This window comes from Hemiscyllium ocellatum, unplaced genomic scaffold (genome assembly GCF_020745735.1).
Source record: "Hemiscyllium ocellatum isolate sHemOce1 unplaced genomic scaffold, sHemOce1.pat.X.cur. scaffold_435_pat_ctg1, whole genome shotgun sequence".
Taxonomy (NCBI): domain Eukaryota; kingdom Metazoa; phylum Chordata; class Chondrichthyes; order Orectolobiformes; family Hemiscylliidae; genus Hemiscyllium; species Hemiscyllium ocellatum.
In genome coordinates, this window is record NW_026869054.1 from 537,189 (window position 1) to 552,256 (window position 15,068).

A 15,068-nucleotide genomic window follows, 5' to 3' on the forward strand; every position below is an offset into this window, starting at 1 on the left:
GGTCTCACCTCCACATCCCTTCCCTTCCAGCTGGAACAGACAGCTCTTGTTTCAGCTTTAGATCAGACAGCGGAGGGATCTGACAAGTTCTCCTTCAGACTGAGTTTTGCTTCGCATGGGTTTCAAAGCGGACACATGGAGCAAGCAATTGCATGGATTCAGGGGATTCAGGGACAGATTTCCCCTTTGCTGGGCTGGAATTCTGGCCAAGGTAATGAACGTGAAGTTCTGACATTTTGAATCTTACTCTGGATTCTTGCGTCTTCAGCAATTAAATTGAAATTCACGTTGCCCTTGCATAACATTATTCAATCTTCACTGTTTATAAAAATCATGCCAAGTTCTCGTTGGTGCAGTATGCTGATATTGTTGTCGTTGTGTGCAGTATGGGTCGATGTGTCATATGAACATGCCAAAGGAAGTTGGTGAAATTTCAGTGAATTGAATTACCTGACGAAGTGAAGCCGATCGAAGGAAAACCCCAGTCCAGTGGCGACATAACATTTCTGGTGATCAACGCAGGACACCACAGTAAACGTACGCAGCATTCAATAAAGTCGATTTTCGCCACATTTTTCTATGCCACATTTTCACCACATTTCAGGGACATTATTGTGATCTCGAAGCTCTCACATTCTACAGGAAGAACATTGAAATGGCCGACTATCCATTACTAATGTCCTGAATTCACACACACACACACGCATATATGCGCATATTTATATATCCACACAGATATAAATGTATGTGCGCATGCATGTATATGCCTGTGCACATATATTTAAAATTGCAAAAGAACTTTGAGTAAAACAGCATTTATTCTAAAAGAAATATGATTTCTTGGAGTTGGGACTGTCCTTGGGAAATGCCTCAGTTACTTAAGAACAGCCATAAATACTCCCTGAGTGAATATCCAACACTCAATAGAGATACAGAGGTGATTTTTGCAAAAAATGACGTGTTTCATACCGCTGAGCCTGCGCTGTGTTAAATTCTGGAAAGGATGTTTAGCTCTTCTCACATTACTGATTTTGCTGCAAGCTCGCACAGGCCATTAAAGCAATCCACAAAATATTAGATTTATCTCATTGGACACTTTGACTGTTATCAGAAAAACTAGAATCGAAACGATAACGAAGTTTTTAAGTATTGCTGTGAAGATTACAGAATTGCAGTAGGAATATTTTTCGTGTCTTGTTAATGGATATTTTTGGGGGAGATGAGTGAGCGGTATACGGACTCACTCCCTTCTCTGTGATTGCAGCCAAATGTTCCAATGCAACACATGAAAGAATAAAGGTGCATTACATTGGCAGGTCAGTTCCCACTCACGATAGTATAGTTTCACTTTGATTATCGCCATCGTCTAAAGTATTAGCTGAGTTGGGAGATCATGATTCTGAGGGTATGCTGAGACATTGCGAGAATTAATCCCACACTGTTGGCTTCACTTTATATCATAAGCCAGTTATGCAGCAGACTAAGCTGACTGGCTTCCCTTTCATGCTCAGTTTTTTTTTACAATTTATAGAAGTTCACGTGGAACAAGCTGCTGAACATTTCCTCACAATCAGCACATTCAGTACTTGGTCGTACTCAGTTGCAGGTGTTATGAAGTTTCTTTCCAATTAACTTTAACCAATTACAGAGTGTGCACGTAACGCGTACCCATCATGGCCGCACAGACTCCCTGTCACGGTGAAATTCATTCCTTGCATGTCTGCACGCGTCTTCACAAATATATTAGGATCAGCTTCTTAATAATCTTTCCAGCAAAAAAGTAATCATTTTCGAATTCAAATGCTGTAGAACGAAAAGCATAACTTTCCAAACTTCTCTTTATCATTCATCGCTGGTTTTGAAGTTCTAAAGTCTTGATATAGATCCATCCGAATGAAGGAATTTCCCTCCTGTTTAATCTCACAAAATTCTCATCGCCTGGAAACCTTCCATACGGACACAACTCAGTTTTACCTGGTGTCACGCCACATGATCTCTTCGTTTTTTCCACCAACCCATGAAACCTCGCCTTGTCTTTTCAAATGGCATTACCCCTCACTACATCGATGGCTTCCTTTCCTTTTTTTGTTTCCAAGTAAACGCTGTCCATTCTTCCTGACGTCTTTTCATTCCAGTCATCGCCATCCATGTCTTTTATTATCTCTTTATATCCCTGTATAGTCCATGTTGGGAAAGGATGCTGGGTCCAATGCAACACATTAAAACCCGGTCTAATGCTGAAAACTGCCATTACCAATGTAGGGAAAATAGGAGCTAGTTCAGGCAAAAGGGAATCCGTTGGTTGTCGCGTAATGGATCAATCCCTGACTGGGAAGTGACTGTTTTCCCTCACTTTTCTCTCTGGTCTGAACATTTGCTAAAGCAACACACTAAGGAAACATAGAATGTCTACAGTTCAGAAACTGGATATTCAATGCAACCAATGCACACCAATCCTCCAGGGATTAACCCTCACAGAACAATTCCTTACCCTTTTTCTCTTCATTTGCGCCTGAAGTAGGCACCTTACTGACAGTCAAACCAGTTGTAGGCAAATCATATCTCTGTTGCTGTGAGGCAGCAGTGATAACCAGTGAGCCACCTTATGGCCCTGTACAATATTGCAAGGCACATGCGGACTTTGTTGTTGCCCTTACCAGGAACAATAAATTCTGATTCCCTGACCAAGAAATGAACCCAAACCACAGCGGTGAAAATGTTGCATCGGAACCACTGGTCGACCAGGAAGGACGGCATGTGCAATTGTGTCTTATCTTAACAGCATAGCTTTCTTTTCCTGTGATGAGACATTTCTATCGAAAAAGAATGTTCGTGACACCGTGCTTTTACAGCACAGAATAATACATCATGTCAGTACCAGTAATAACCACTACTTGGCCCACAGCCACAGTAATGGGCGGCACGTTGGCACTGCGGTTAGCACTGTTGCCTCACAGCGCCCGAGACCCGCGGTCAATTCCCGAGTCAGGCGACAGACTGTGTGGAGTTTTCACGTTCTCCCCGTGTCTGCGTCGGTTTCCTCTGGGTGCTCCGGTTTCCTCCCACAGTCCAAAGATGAGCGGGACAGGTGAATTGACCAAGCTAAATTGCCCTTAGTGTTAGGTAAGGGGTAAATGTAGGGGTATGGGTGGGTTGCACTTCGGTGGGTCGGTGTGGACTTGTTGGGCCGAAGGGCCTGTTTCCACACTGTAAGTAATCTAATCTAGCCTGACGTCTGAAGTGCTCATCTCAATGAGACTTTTAATGCATAGGTTTAATTTCAAATGAACCAGCGACAGAGATTAAAGTCAGATACCGTCACATTTGTTCATGACCTGGGGGAGAACTGAACCTCATTTTGACCCCATAGATGGAACTATACAGACACACCTTTTGAGAGTGACAAAGGCCTCAGGACATCCCAACTAACATAAAATGAGGAATTGAACCGTTTGGCTTCTTCTTTCTTCATTACTAGATTTAAAACCCGATTCTGTTGACATAAGCAGAGGGGTAAACTGACAGGAGGCTGTCTTTCGAAGACTGCCCCAATCGTGAATATTTGGTATCTGCAAACCGTTGATGTCTCCTCCTGTGAGGCCGACTGGCTAGCTGTGCTCTTGCAGCCTCTGACCGGTTTAATTTGGATTCCAGCGCATTCCTGTCTCTACATAAGGAACAGAAGCACACAGCCGCATCCCTGTAAGTTTTCGTCCCCCGCTGTTTCACCGTTAGTTTACTGCTTCTAATGAGTCACGTTTTTCTTTCTGTCAAACGAAGGTATGTCCCCTCGAGAGGGCGGACCAGATTCAGAGAGTTGGATTTGGGATCTGGGTGGGTGAGGGTGGTTTGGAAACTGATCTATTCAATGTTTATGCCTTGTGTTTGTAGGCTCCCGAGACAGAAGATGAAGTGTTCATGGTGACAACCTGGTAAATCTCTTCCCAACCCTCTCCAGCTTAATAATATCCCTACTGTAACATTACGACTATAATTGCACACAATACGACAGAAGAGGCTTTATCAATGTCCTGCACAACCTCAGCATGATTTCTCAGCTTCTAATCTCAAAGGTCTGAGCAATGAAGTAACCTTAAACACTCTGCATCACAAACTTCAAAGAATTATACCTGCACCCCGGGTCCCTCTTTTCTACATAACTACCAAAGCCCAGCATTGATTGTACAAGCCCTCCCCTTGTTTGATTTATCAAAATGCAACACCTCTCATGTATCCAAGTTAAACTCAATCTGCCACACATCAGCCCAGTGTGTGATATTACTACCCCCTCTACATTCCCCCTTCGGATTAAAATGACATTCCCCTCTCCAGTAGGTCCACAAACAACAGCCTTGACGTTCCCAAAGATGCAGAGCTTGGTTTATCTTATGCAGGCGGAGGGAGGAGTGGGTAAGGAGAAGCTGGATAGTGAACAACTTCCTTGAATGACTTCATGATTTTAGGAACAGGAAAGCCAGATGTTAGATATTTGAAATATTGACCGGTGTTTTGGGCCCAGACTTGTGCTCTTTCCTCCTCTCTGGTGTTCAGTATTGATATCTACTCCAGAGCCTTCATAGTGCAGAGTGTCTCTGCAGGATTTAATTCCCTGATATAGCAGACGACTTGTAAGAGCCATTTAAACCGGCAACCATAGCCAAGCAATTAAAGATGTTCATACATTATCTCAATGGCACAGCGAATGCACTCAACATCCTATAGTTGAGGCTAGTAACTTGTACGTTTTTTCAGTGAGGAATATATAATTTGGTAATATTAACCAGAATTTAATAAATTCACATTAAATTAAAATAAGACCCAACGTCTAGGCATGGTTTAGGCCTTGTGTAGTGGGTGGTGCCCACGTTTCTGAGCGGGAACTCTGGATTGGATTCCAGTCAATGACTGTCTGTTAATGCCCCTATCTCTGGAGACAGTGGAGGTTCAACAGGCTGATGAACAAACAAACAGGACCATCATATTGCAGCATTAGGAGCTAATGCTGAATGATGGTAGTGTCCCTATCACTGGCCGAAACTTCCAGTTTCAAATCCCACAGAGCTGTTTTGTAATATGTCTGAACAAGTTGATTAAACATTTTTGGAATCGTGCCATGATGGAAAAGGAAGAGGTACGACTACTGAATTTGAGAATTTAGACCGAGAATGACTGAAAGCACAGCCAATCATCTTGATTGGAGTCACATTTACACTTTCTAGAGGTTTATGAAATTATGAAGGGCATGATAGGGTGAGTGGTCAAGGTTTCCTCCCCCCATGGTAGGAGAGTCTAAAGCTAAAACATATATGTTTCAGGTGGAAAGAGAAATATTTGAAAGACAATGAAGAACAACTTTTTTTCCCTGCAGAGTGTGGTGCTCCTATAGAATAAGATGCCAGAGAAACTGGTGGTGGCTGGAACAATTACAGCATTTAAAAGGCAACTGGGCGGCTTTATGATTAGTGGGATATGGGCCAAATGCTGGCAAATGGGAGTGGATTGATTTAGAAAAATCGGATGGCATGAACGAGTTGAAGGGTCTGTTTCCCTGTTATTCGTCTCTATGAATCATTGATTTAATTAATGAAGGTCTCTTTGTAACCGTCAGTTGTTCACCATTATACAAACACTGTCCACTGTTCACTCAAACTTGATGTCATGGCAAATTTGCGAAATATACCTTCTATAACTCTCATCTAAATCATATATATAAATGACAAACAAAAGTGGACCCAACAATTTTGCCTCTGGATCATCGATGTCCACAGGCTTCCAGTTCAAACAACATCCATCCACCACCCACTGTCTCCTGCCATTAATCGGATATACACAGAAACATACACACAAACAGAGACACCGATGCAACCATGTCTTTAAGACAAATGTTAGATTAAAACTACGATCAAGAGTTACAGTGAGAAGGCAGGAGAATTGTGTTGAGAACACACCAAACAGGATGAAAGAGCAAAGTAGACCTGCTGGGCCAAATGACCTAATTCCAATTTCTGTGGTCTTAAGGTGTCAGGATTATTTTCAAAGGGTGCAGTAGAAGCTAAGTTTGATAAATACTTGACTGAACAGTCAATGGGACTGTGGGATGCGTTTGAGGGGCTGAATGGTATACGCTTGTTCCTATTTGCTGTGCCCTTGTTTCTGAAAAGAACCGGTGACTTGCTGTGAGGTTAAAAGGGGTCTCCCATTTCCATTTGAGATAACGTTGCTCTTTTCTCCTTTGGATTTTGCGATCGATGGCGTTCTCATCCCCGGGAACAGTGAAGACTGGGTCATTGAGGATAATCAAGGCTGACCTTTACTGACCTTTGATGGACATGGAACAGACAGGAAAGGGGTATTCAGCTACATTCAGACCAACCAAGATGTTTCTAAACTGAGCAGCAAGTTGAAGGGGGCGAATGGCCAACTGCTGCTCATACCTCGCCCGATGTTCTGTCAATTCACGCCTCGAGGCTGTTACAGAGGGAGAGAAAGATCCCATTCAGTCAGTCAGCATCGTGACAATACAGCAGGGGGAGGCCATAATGCACCTCCACGGGGTTAGACAGGAATACAATGAAGTATTCAAGTCATTTCAGTAAATTGCACAGTACAGGAGGACACCATATAACCCATCGCAGGATGTTACGCAGGAGCAGGGGCGCCTTGGGTAGCGTCAGGAAATACAGAAAAGAGATCATAACTCATTTTGTGTTTGGAAAGCTGTACCGAGTGGAATACTTCAGGGATCTGTGTGAGGTCATCAACAAATTACAATCCATTTCAATGAATTGGATGAAGGAGATGGAGCTCAGTTTGCTCATACATCAGGATAGTCAATCAATATGATGTCAAATGGACTCAGAGCGTCTCAAATGAGATACAGACAGGGGAGGGCAGAGCGTCTGCAATGGGATACGGACAGGGGGAGGGCAGAGCATCTGCAATGGGATAGAGACGGGAAGGGCAGCGCGTTTGCATTGGGATACAGACATGGGGGAAGGCATAGCATCTGCAATGGGATACAGACATGTCAAAAGGCGTAGCGTCTGCAGAGGAATACCGACGGTGAGGCAGAGCGTCCGCAATATAATACAGACAGGTGCAGGCAAAGCGTCTACAATGAGATACAGACAGGGGAGGGGCAGATCGTCTGCAATGGGACACAGACGGGGGAGGGCAGATCATCTGCAATAGGATGCAGACGGGAGGCAGAGCATCTGCAATGGGATACAGACAGGAGGAGGCAGAGCGTCTACAATGAGGTACAGATAGGGAGGGGCAGAGCGTCTGCAATGGGACACAGATGGGGGAGGGCAGAGCGTCTGCAATGGGATGCAGACAGTGGAAAGAAGACCGTTTGCAATGGGATACAGACGGGGGCAGAGTAGGGCACCTGCAGTGGAATACAGACGGCGGAGGCAGAGCATCTTCAATGGGATACAGACGGGGAGGGCATGACATCTGTATTGGGATACATTCAGGGTGAGGGAAAGCGTATGCAAATGGATACAGACGGGAAGGCAGAGCGTCTCCAACGTGATAGAGACGGGGGAGGGGCAGATCGTCTGCAATGGGACACAGACGTGGGAGGGCAGATCATCTGCAATGGGACACAGACAGGGGGAGGGCAGAGCGTCTGCAATAGGATACAGACGGGGTGGCAGTGTGTCTGCAATAGGATACAGAAAGAGGAGGCAGAGCATCTGCAATGGGTTATGACGGGGATGGCATAACATCTGTATTGGGAATACAGACAGGGTGAGGGAAAGCGTCTGCAAATGGAAACAGACGGGGAGGCAGATCGTCTGCAATGGGATGCAGACGGGGGAAGACAGAGCGTCTGCAGTGGGATACAGAGAAGGGGAGGGCAGAGCGTCTGCAATGGGATGCAGACGGGGGAAGGCAGAGCGTCTGCAGTGGGACACAGAGAAGGGGTGGACTGAGCGTCTGCAATGGGATAAAGACAGGGGGAGGCAGAGTGTCTGTAATGGGATACAGAGAGGGGGAGGGCAGAGTGTCTGCAAAGGGATACAGAGAGGGGGAGGGCAGAGTGTCTGCAAAGGGATACAGAGAGGGGGAGGGCAGAGCGTCTGCAATGGGATACAGACAGGGGGAGGGTAGACCGTCTGCAATAGGATGCAGATGAGAGGCAGAGTGTCTGCAATGGGATATAGACAAGGGGAGGCAGAGCATCTAAAATGACATACAGACGGGGAGGGGAAGAGCGTTTGCAATGGGATACAGAGAGGGGGAGGGCAGAGTGTCTGCAATGGGATGCAGGCGGGAGGCAGACCGTCTGTAATGTGTTACAGACAGGAGCAGGGTAGGGCGCCTGCAGTGGAATACAGACAGGGTATGCAGAGCGTCTGCAATGGGGTACAGACGGGGAGGACAGAACATCTGTAATGGGATACAGACAGAGTGAGGGAAAGCGTATGAAAATGGATACAGACGGGGAGGGCAGAACATTTGCAATGGGATACATACAGGGGGAGGGGCAGAGTATCATGCAATGGCATGCAGACAGAGGACGGTTTTGAGCAAACCTTCAGCAGAAAAAACCCAGCACAATATATATGTGATGGGAATTTTCTGTTTTGGGGAAAAGGCAAAACATCAGAAATTTATTTAAATGCAAGGAGAATGCATAACTCAGTGGGACAGAGAGATTTGTGTGTCTTAGTACATGAATCACATTAAATTACTCTGAAGATGCAGCTAGTGATGTGGAAAAAATGGATTTTTTTCTGATTCGTGCAAGGGAAAAAGGGTAAAAGACAATACCACGACAATGGTAATATCCGATTTACTTCCACTCCTCCGTGCTAGTGAGGGTAAGAACAGGAGGACATGGCAGCTGAACGCGTGGCTAAATAATTGGTTCAGGAGGTAGGGTTTCAGAGTTTTAGATCAGGCGGATCTTTTGTGGGGAAGACATGACCTTTTCAGAAAGGAGGGTTGTATCTGAATTGGAAGGGGACTAATATCCTGGCAGGCAGGTTTGCGAGTCCTACAAGGGAGTGTTTCAACTAGATTGGTTGGTGTGGGGGATGGCGTGGGATCCTCAACAGCAGGGTTGCAAGTGCGAGGCTGGAACGAGATACCATAATCACAAACCGTAAAGTGCAGAGATAGATTAGGCAGGAACACGACAGGGAAGAAGGAATGCCTGTTGGATTAAATTGTATCTGTTTCAATGTAAGATGTTTGACAGGTGAGGCTGATGATCTCAGTGCGTGGACAAGTACGTGTGACTGGGATATTATACCCATTACAGAAACATGGCTAAGGGAGGGACAGGACTGGCAGCTTAATGTACCAGGGTTCAGGCGCTTTATGCGAGACAGAGATGGTGGAAGGAGGTGTGGGGGGTTTCATTTTTGATTAAGGTGAGTATCACAGTCGTAATCAGAAATAAAATCACTGAAGGAATATCCAGTGAGCATTTGTCGGGGAGCTTAGAAATAAGAAGAGAATTGTCATATTATTTGGGTTGTTCCATAGGCCTTCAAATAGTAAACGAGGAATTAGCGGAACAAACATGTGTAGAGAAATTGGGGAGACTTGCAGGGCCAATGGGGTTGCCATAGAAGGAGATTTTAATGTTCCTAACATAGATTGGGAATGACATAGAATTAAGGCTGAGATGGGGTGCATCTGTTATGTGTGTTCAGGAAAGTTTCCCAAAGCTGTATGTCGAGGGTGCAACTCGGGAAAGGGTAAAACCTGACCTACTCTAAGAACTAGGGCGGGACAGTTGACTGAGGTGAATGTGGGGGAGCACTCTGGGACCCGTGACCATAATTGTATTCGTTTTTAAATAGTTGTGGAGAAGGACAAAATTGGTTCATATTTCCAAGTTCTTAGTTGGGGCAAGGCGAATTTTGTTGGAATTAGATAGGAGCTCGCAGGGGTTGGTTGGAGGAATTTGTTTGCAGGCGAAGGGACCTCCTGCAGGTGGCAGTCCTTTAAAAGTGAAATATCTAGAGTTCAAGGTCTATATGTTCCTTTGAGGTAAAATGCAAGATAGGCAGGAATAGGGAATCCTGGATGTCACGAGATATTGAAGCTTTAACCAGCAAAACGTGGCGTGACTCAGGTCGATGCAGCTGGAATCGAAGGAATTCCTAAGGTATATAGGTATATATTCAGGAGTTTACTGAAGAAGGAAATCAGGAGGGCGAAAAGGGGGCAAAAGATAGCCTTGGCTGAGAAAGATTTGGGTGAATCCAAAAAGGTTATTTTAGTATATTAAAGAAAAAAAGAATAACTAAATGAGAATATGATCCCTCAATGTACAAAGTGGACATGCATGTCTAGAACCATAGGAGATGTGTGAAATTCTCAATGAATATTTCTCCTGTGTGTTTATCTGGGAGAAATACATGAAGACTTGGGAGCTTAACAAAGGTCGTTGTATTATCTTGGAGTGAGTCAATATCACATGAGAGGACATGTTGGATGCATTAGAATGTATGAAGGTGGATAAATCTCCACAGATCTAAACAGATGCTTCCAAGAACACTGCAAGAGGTTACAGAAGAAACTGCGGGGACCCTGGTTGATATTTTTGCACCATCGTTAGCCACTGGATATGATCCAGAATACTGGAGAGTAGCAAATGTTGTGACATAATTCAAGAAGGGAAGCAAAGAAAAATCTGGAAACAATAGACCAGAAAGCCTAACATCGGTGGTAGGTAGGTTACTTGAGAAGACTCCGAAGCGTAAGATATCCATGCATTTGGAAAGACAGCGTTTGATTAGAAATAGTTTTTTTTTCAGATTATCTACAGTTGTGAAACAGGCCACTTGGCCCAAGAAGACCACACCAACCCTCCAAACAGTAACTCACCAAGTCCCATTCCCTTACCCTATATTTACCCCTGACTAATGCACATAACACTATGGGTAACTTAGCATGGCTAATTCACGTGACTTGTGCATCTTTGGATTGTGGGAGGAAAATGGAACACCCAGAGGAAACACACAGAAACACAGGGAGAATGTGCAAACTCCACACAGAGAGTCACAGACATCTGGAATCAAGCCCGGATCCATGGCACTATCAGGCAGCAGTACTAGCCACTGAACCACGATGCCACCTTTGCTTTTTGTCAACATAGTTCAATGACACAAGTACAAAATCTCTTCTGCCCTTCACCCATGATACAAGTTCCAATACCACACAGCGTGGTATTTGTTCTCCACTAAAAATGTCATCTTTTTAATACTTATTATTGTTTGTTATTATTTATTTAAATAATCATTATTAATAGCTGTTTTTAGACTGGAAAGATTGCATGGCTTTGTGAGTGGGAGATCATGCCTCACAAATTTGTTTGAGTTCAATGATGAAGTGTCCAAGAATGTCGATGAGGGCAAGGCAGTAGACATAGTCTTTATGGTTTCCATTAAGGCCTTTGACACAGTTACCCTTGATAGGCTGGTCTGGAAAGTTAGAATCGCATGGAATCCAGAACGAGTGGCAAATTGGAAACACAATTTGCTAGATGGTAGTTAGCAGAGGGTAATTCTGGAAGGATTCTCTCGGACTGGAGGCCTGTGACACATGAAGTGCCTCAGAGGTCAACATGAAGGACCCATTGTTGATTATTATCTATATCATTGATATTCTTGAGAATGTACAAGGCATGACGAATAAATTTGAAGATGACATTAAAATAGGTGGTATCGTGGGCACTGAAGATGATTATCTGAAATTGCAGCAGGACCTTGATCAAACTGGAGAAGTGGGCTGAAGAATATGTTTGCAAAGTCAGATCAAGGTAGGCGTTTCATGGTGTATGGTCGGGCCTTAAGGAGTGTAGATGATCAGAGGGACCATGGAGTTCAGTTTCACCGTTTCTGGATACCAAAGTCAGACAAACAGTCATTGAGCAATTTAGCATGGAAACAGACCCATTGATCCAACCACTTCATGGAATCACAGGTAGACATGGCTTTTGCCACACTAGTAGTCATCGTTCAGGACATGGAGGGGAGAAGATGGGAACCTATGTTGCAGTTATACATGATGTTGGTGACGCTGAACTTGTAGTGTTGTGTTCATTTTTGGTCACATTGCGATCAGAAGGATGTTTCTAAACTGGAATGTGTGCAGACGGAATTTACAAAGATGTTGCCAGGACTCGACAGTATGATATATAGGGAGAGGTTGGACAAGCGAGGGCAGTTTTCTTTCGAACGTAGGAGACTGAGGGGCATCTTACAGAAGTGTACAAGATTATGAGAGGCATGCATAAGGTGAATTGACTTTGCCTTTTTTCCCCCAGAATTGGGGAATTGTGGACGAGGGAGCATCAGTTTAAGGTGAGAGGGGAAAGAACAAAAGGAAAACTGATGGAAACATTTTTACACAGAGAATGGTACACAAACGGAATGAGCTGCCAGCGGAAGTGGTTTAAACATTGATAAAAACAATATTTAAACGGCATTTGGACAAGTACATGGACAGGAAAGGACAAGTGGGCTATTGGCCAAGTGCTGGGAAATGGGGTAAGTGTGGGTGGACATTTGGGTCAGCGTGGACCGGTTTGGGCCAAAGGGCCTCTCTCTATGCTGTAGAACTTGATGTCTCTATATATAGTACAGCCTTTGGGCCAAACTGTCACATTTCCTTTTGCCAAGAGTTCGAAGACTATTTGGACAAAGTTCTGTCAAGATAAAGCTGCAGATATTTTGCTTTTCAGTTTGTTATCAAATGTGTGTGTGTGTGTGTGTGTGTGTGTGTGTGTGTGTGTGTGTGTGTGTGTGTGTGTGTGTGTGTGTGTGTGTGTGTGTGTGTGTGTGTGTGTGTGTGTTCCACTGTAAATATTTGCAATATTCTCTCGTCATTTCTCTTTCCATCATAGTTTGAGTAACTTTTTTTGGTCATAAACGTGTTGTTTTAGCAGATTAAAGAAACCTGCCTAACTTGTTCCTAACACTGATCCTGACACTCTCTGAGAGCTATATCATTGGCCATATCACCAACCTAGTTATAATTTTTTTTTGTGGTTAGTGGAGGAGTGGGACTAGAAAAGGGAACAGAGATCCAACAACACAGGAAATTATCAACTCGGTCAGCCTAATGTCAGTGCAGAGGAGTTTGTTGGAGGGAATTCTGAGGGATAGTACTTACATCCATTTAGAAAGATAAGGACTGATTGGGGATAGTCAACATGGGTTTGTGTGATGGAAATCATGTCCCATTAATGTGATTGAGTACTTTGAAGAGGTGACAAAGAAGCTTGAATAATTCGCTGTTGTATCCATTGTTTTCACAGATTTATGCAAGACATTTAATAAGGTTTCCTATCGTAAATCAAAAAAGTGGTGCAGTGGACAGTGAACAAGATTATTTCAGAGTACAATAGCACCGTTGACCATGAAAGGACACAGACTGGCAGATAATTTAGATTTTTGTGAGGTTTTGCATTTTGTTAAGTTAAGCAAGGTCATTCCCTGGGGTACGTTACTGAATGAGACCTACGGGTGCAGGTTCCCAGTTCCGTGAAAGTGGAGTTGCAGATAGACATGGTGGTGAAGAACGTAGTTGGCATGCTTGCCTGAATCGCCCAAAATATTGAGTATAGGAGTTGGGGTGACATTTTGCACTTGTACAGGATGCTTCGAGGCCACTTTAAGAATACAGCGTACAATTTGGTTGGCTATGCTAAAGGTTGGATGTTGTTAAGCTTAAATGGTACATCTCCAATTGTAAAGTTAGAGGTGAGGGAGGGAGATGATGCTTTCTCTTCACAAGCTACATGATTATATTGTGTTTTGGCAGGGTAGGAATTTCTGGGCACTTGATGCCATCTGTGTCTGATCAGTAGGCCTGCTGCACTCTTTCGGTTTATGCAATTATATTTAACTTTATCATATATCTGACCATCATTTAATGTCTGAGGTGGGATTAAGCATTTTTGAGAGGCGACTACAATGCCATAGATGGTGTAGATACAGTCCATTCCTTGTGGCCCTTGCAGCCACGGCCTAATCCTGTGGAGTGATGGTTAAACTCTCCCAGAACCAGGATTATTAGTTTAACCTTTCGCCTGTTACTGCTGGAGTCTCAGCAGGGTTGGAAGGCAGTGAATCTCTCTGTGCTGCTACACTCTCTCTCTCTCTGAGATTTCTCTCAGAATTGTTTTTTGATGATCTTTCGTCATGGAATGGAGAACTGCATGTGCGACAATTTGTTTCCTGAACTTGTTTTCGACACGTGAATGTTTCTAGGATGTTACTACATTAGAACAGTTACTGTTAGTTGAATAACTTATTATTCTGTTAAGTTTTTCAAAAGAATTAAGTTATTCCAAGATCCTCTTGTTTTCGTTATGTTTTGTCCACTGTGTTTGAATAGATTGTGTTTTGCTTAATGCCGAATATTTTGGCCAATCGAATTGTATCTGAAACACAGCAACTCACATTTACCTTTAAAATAAGAAAGCGCTAGGGTCGAGACTAGCTTCTCCATGTACTTTGAGGGGATCTACTCTGCTCCATAACAGAGGGACAGATATTCATGTTTTACTTGGGTAATTAATTAATGGACAACATGTTGCAAAAATATCGAGTTTGGCAGCAGAATGGGCCGAGCTGGAGGAGTAACAGTTAAGTCAGGAGTTATATCGGATACTCATTCCTCCTCACAGCTCCAGCCCGGACACATGTAAGGCAAGATGAGATATCTGTTCATCACGAAACACTGCGTAGACAAGTGTACTGCTAGTGTACTGCCAACAATCCATCCAGGATCGAAGAGTGTACAGAGCGTACAAATTGAGCACTGGTGCCATTGTTAAATGGCCAACGGGCACACAGTTGAGTTTTCTCAGTTCAGAGCTGCCCTGCATAATTTACACTGAGCATGGCAGATAAGGGACAATTATACCACGGTTTGTCGACAGGGACACGGTGGATCGGCTGGTACAGAAGAGAAACATTCTCTTCCCAGAGGAACCGCACAACCAGGCCCAGCGAACTTGGTCTGAGCTCACCACCCAGCTCAGTGCAGTATCTGCAGTCTGAAGAAATATCCAGCAACACTGGATAAGCCTCAGT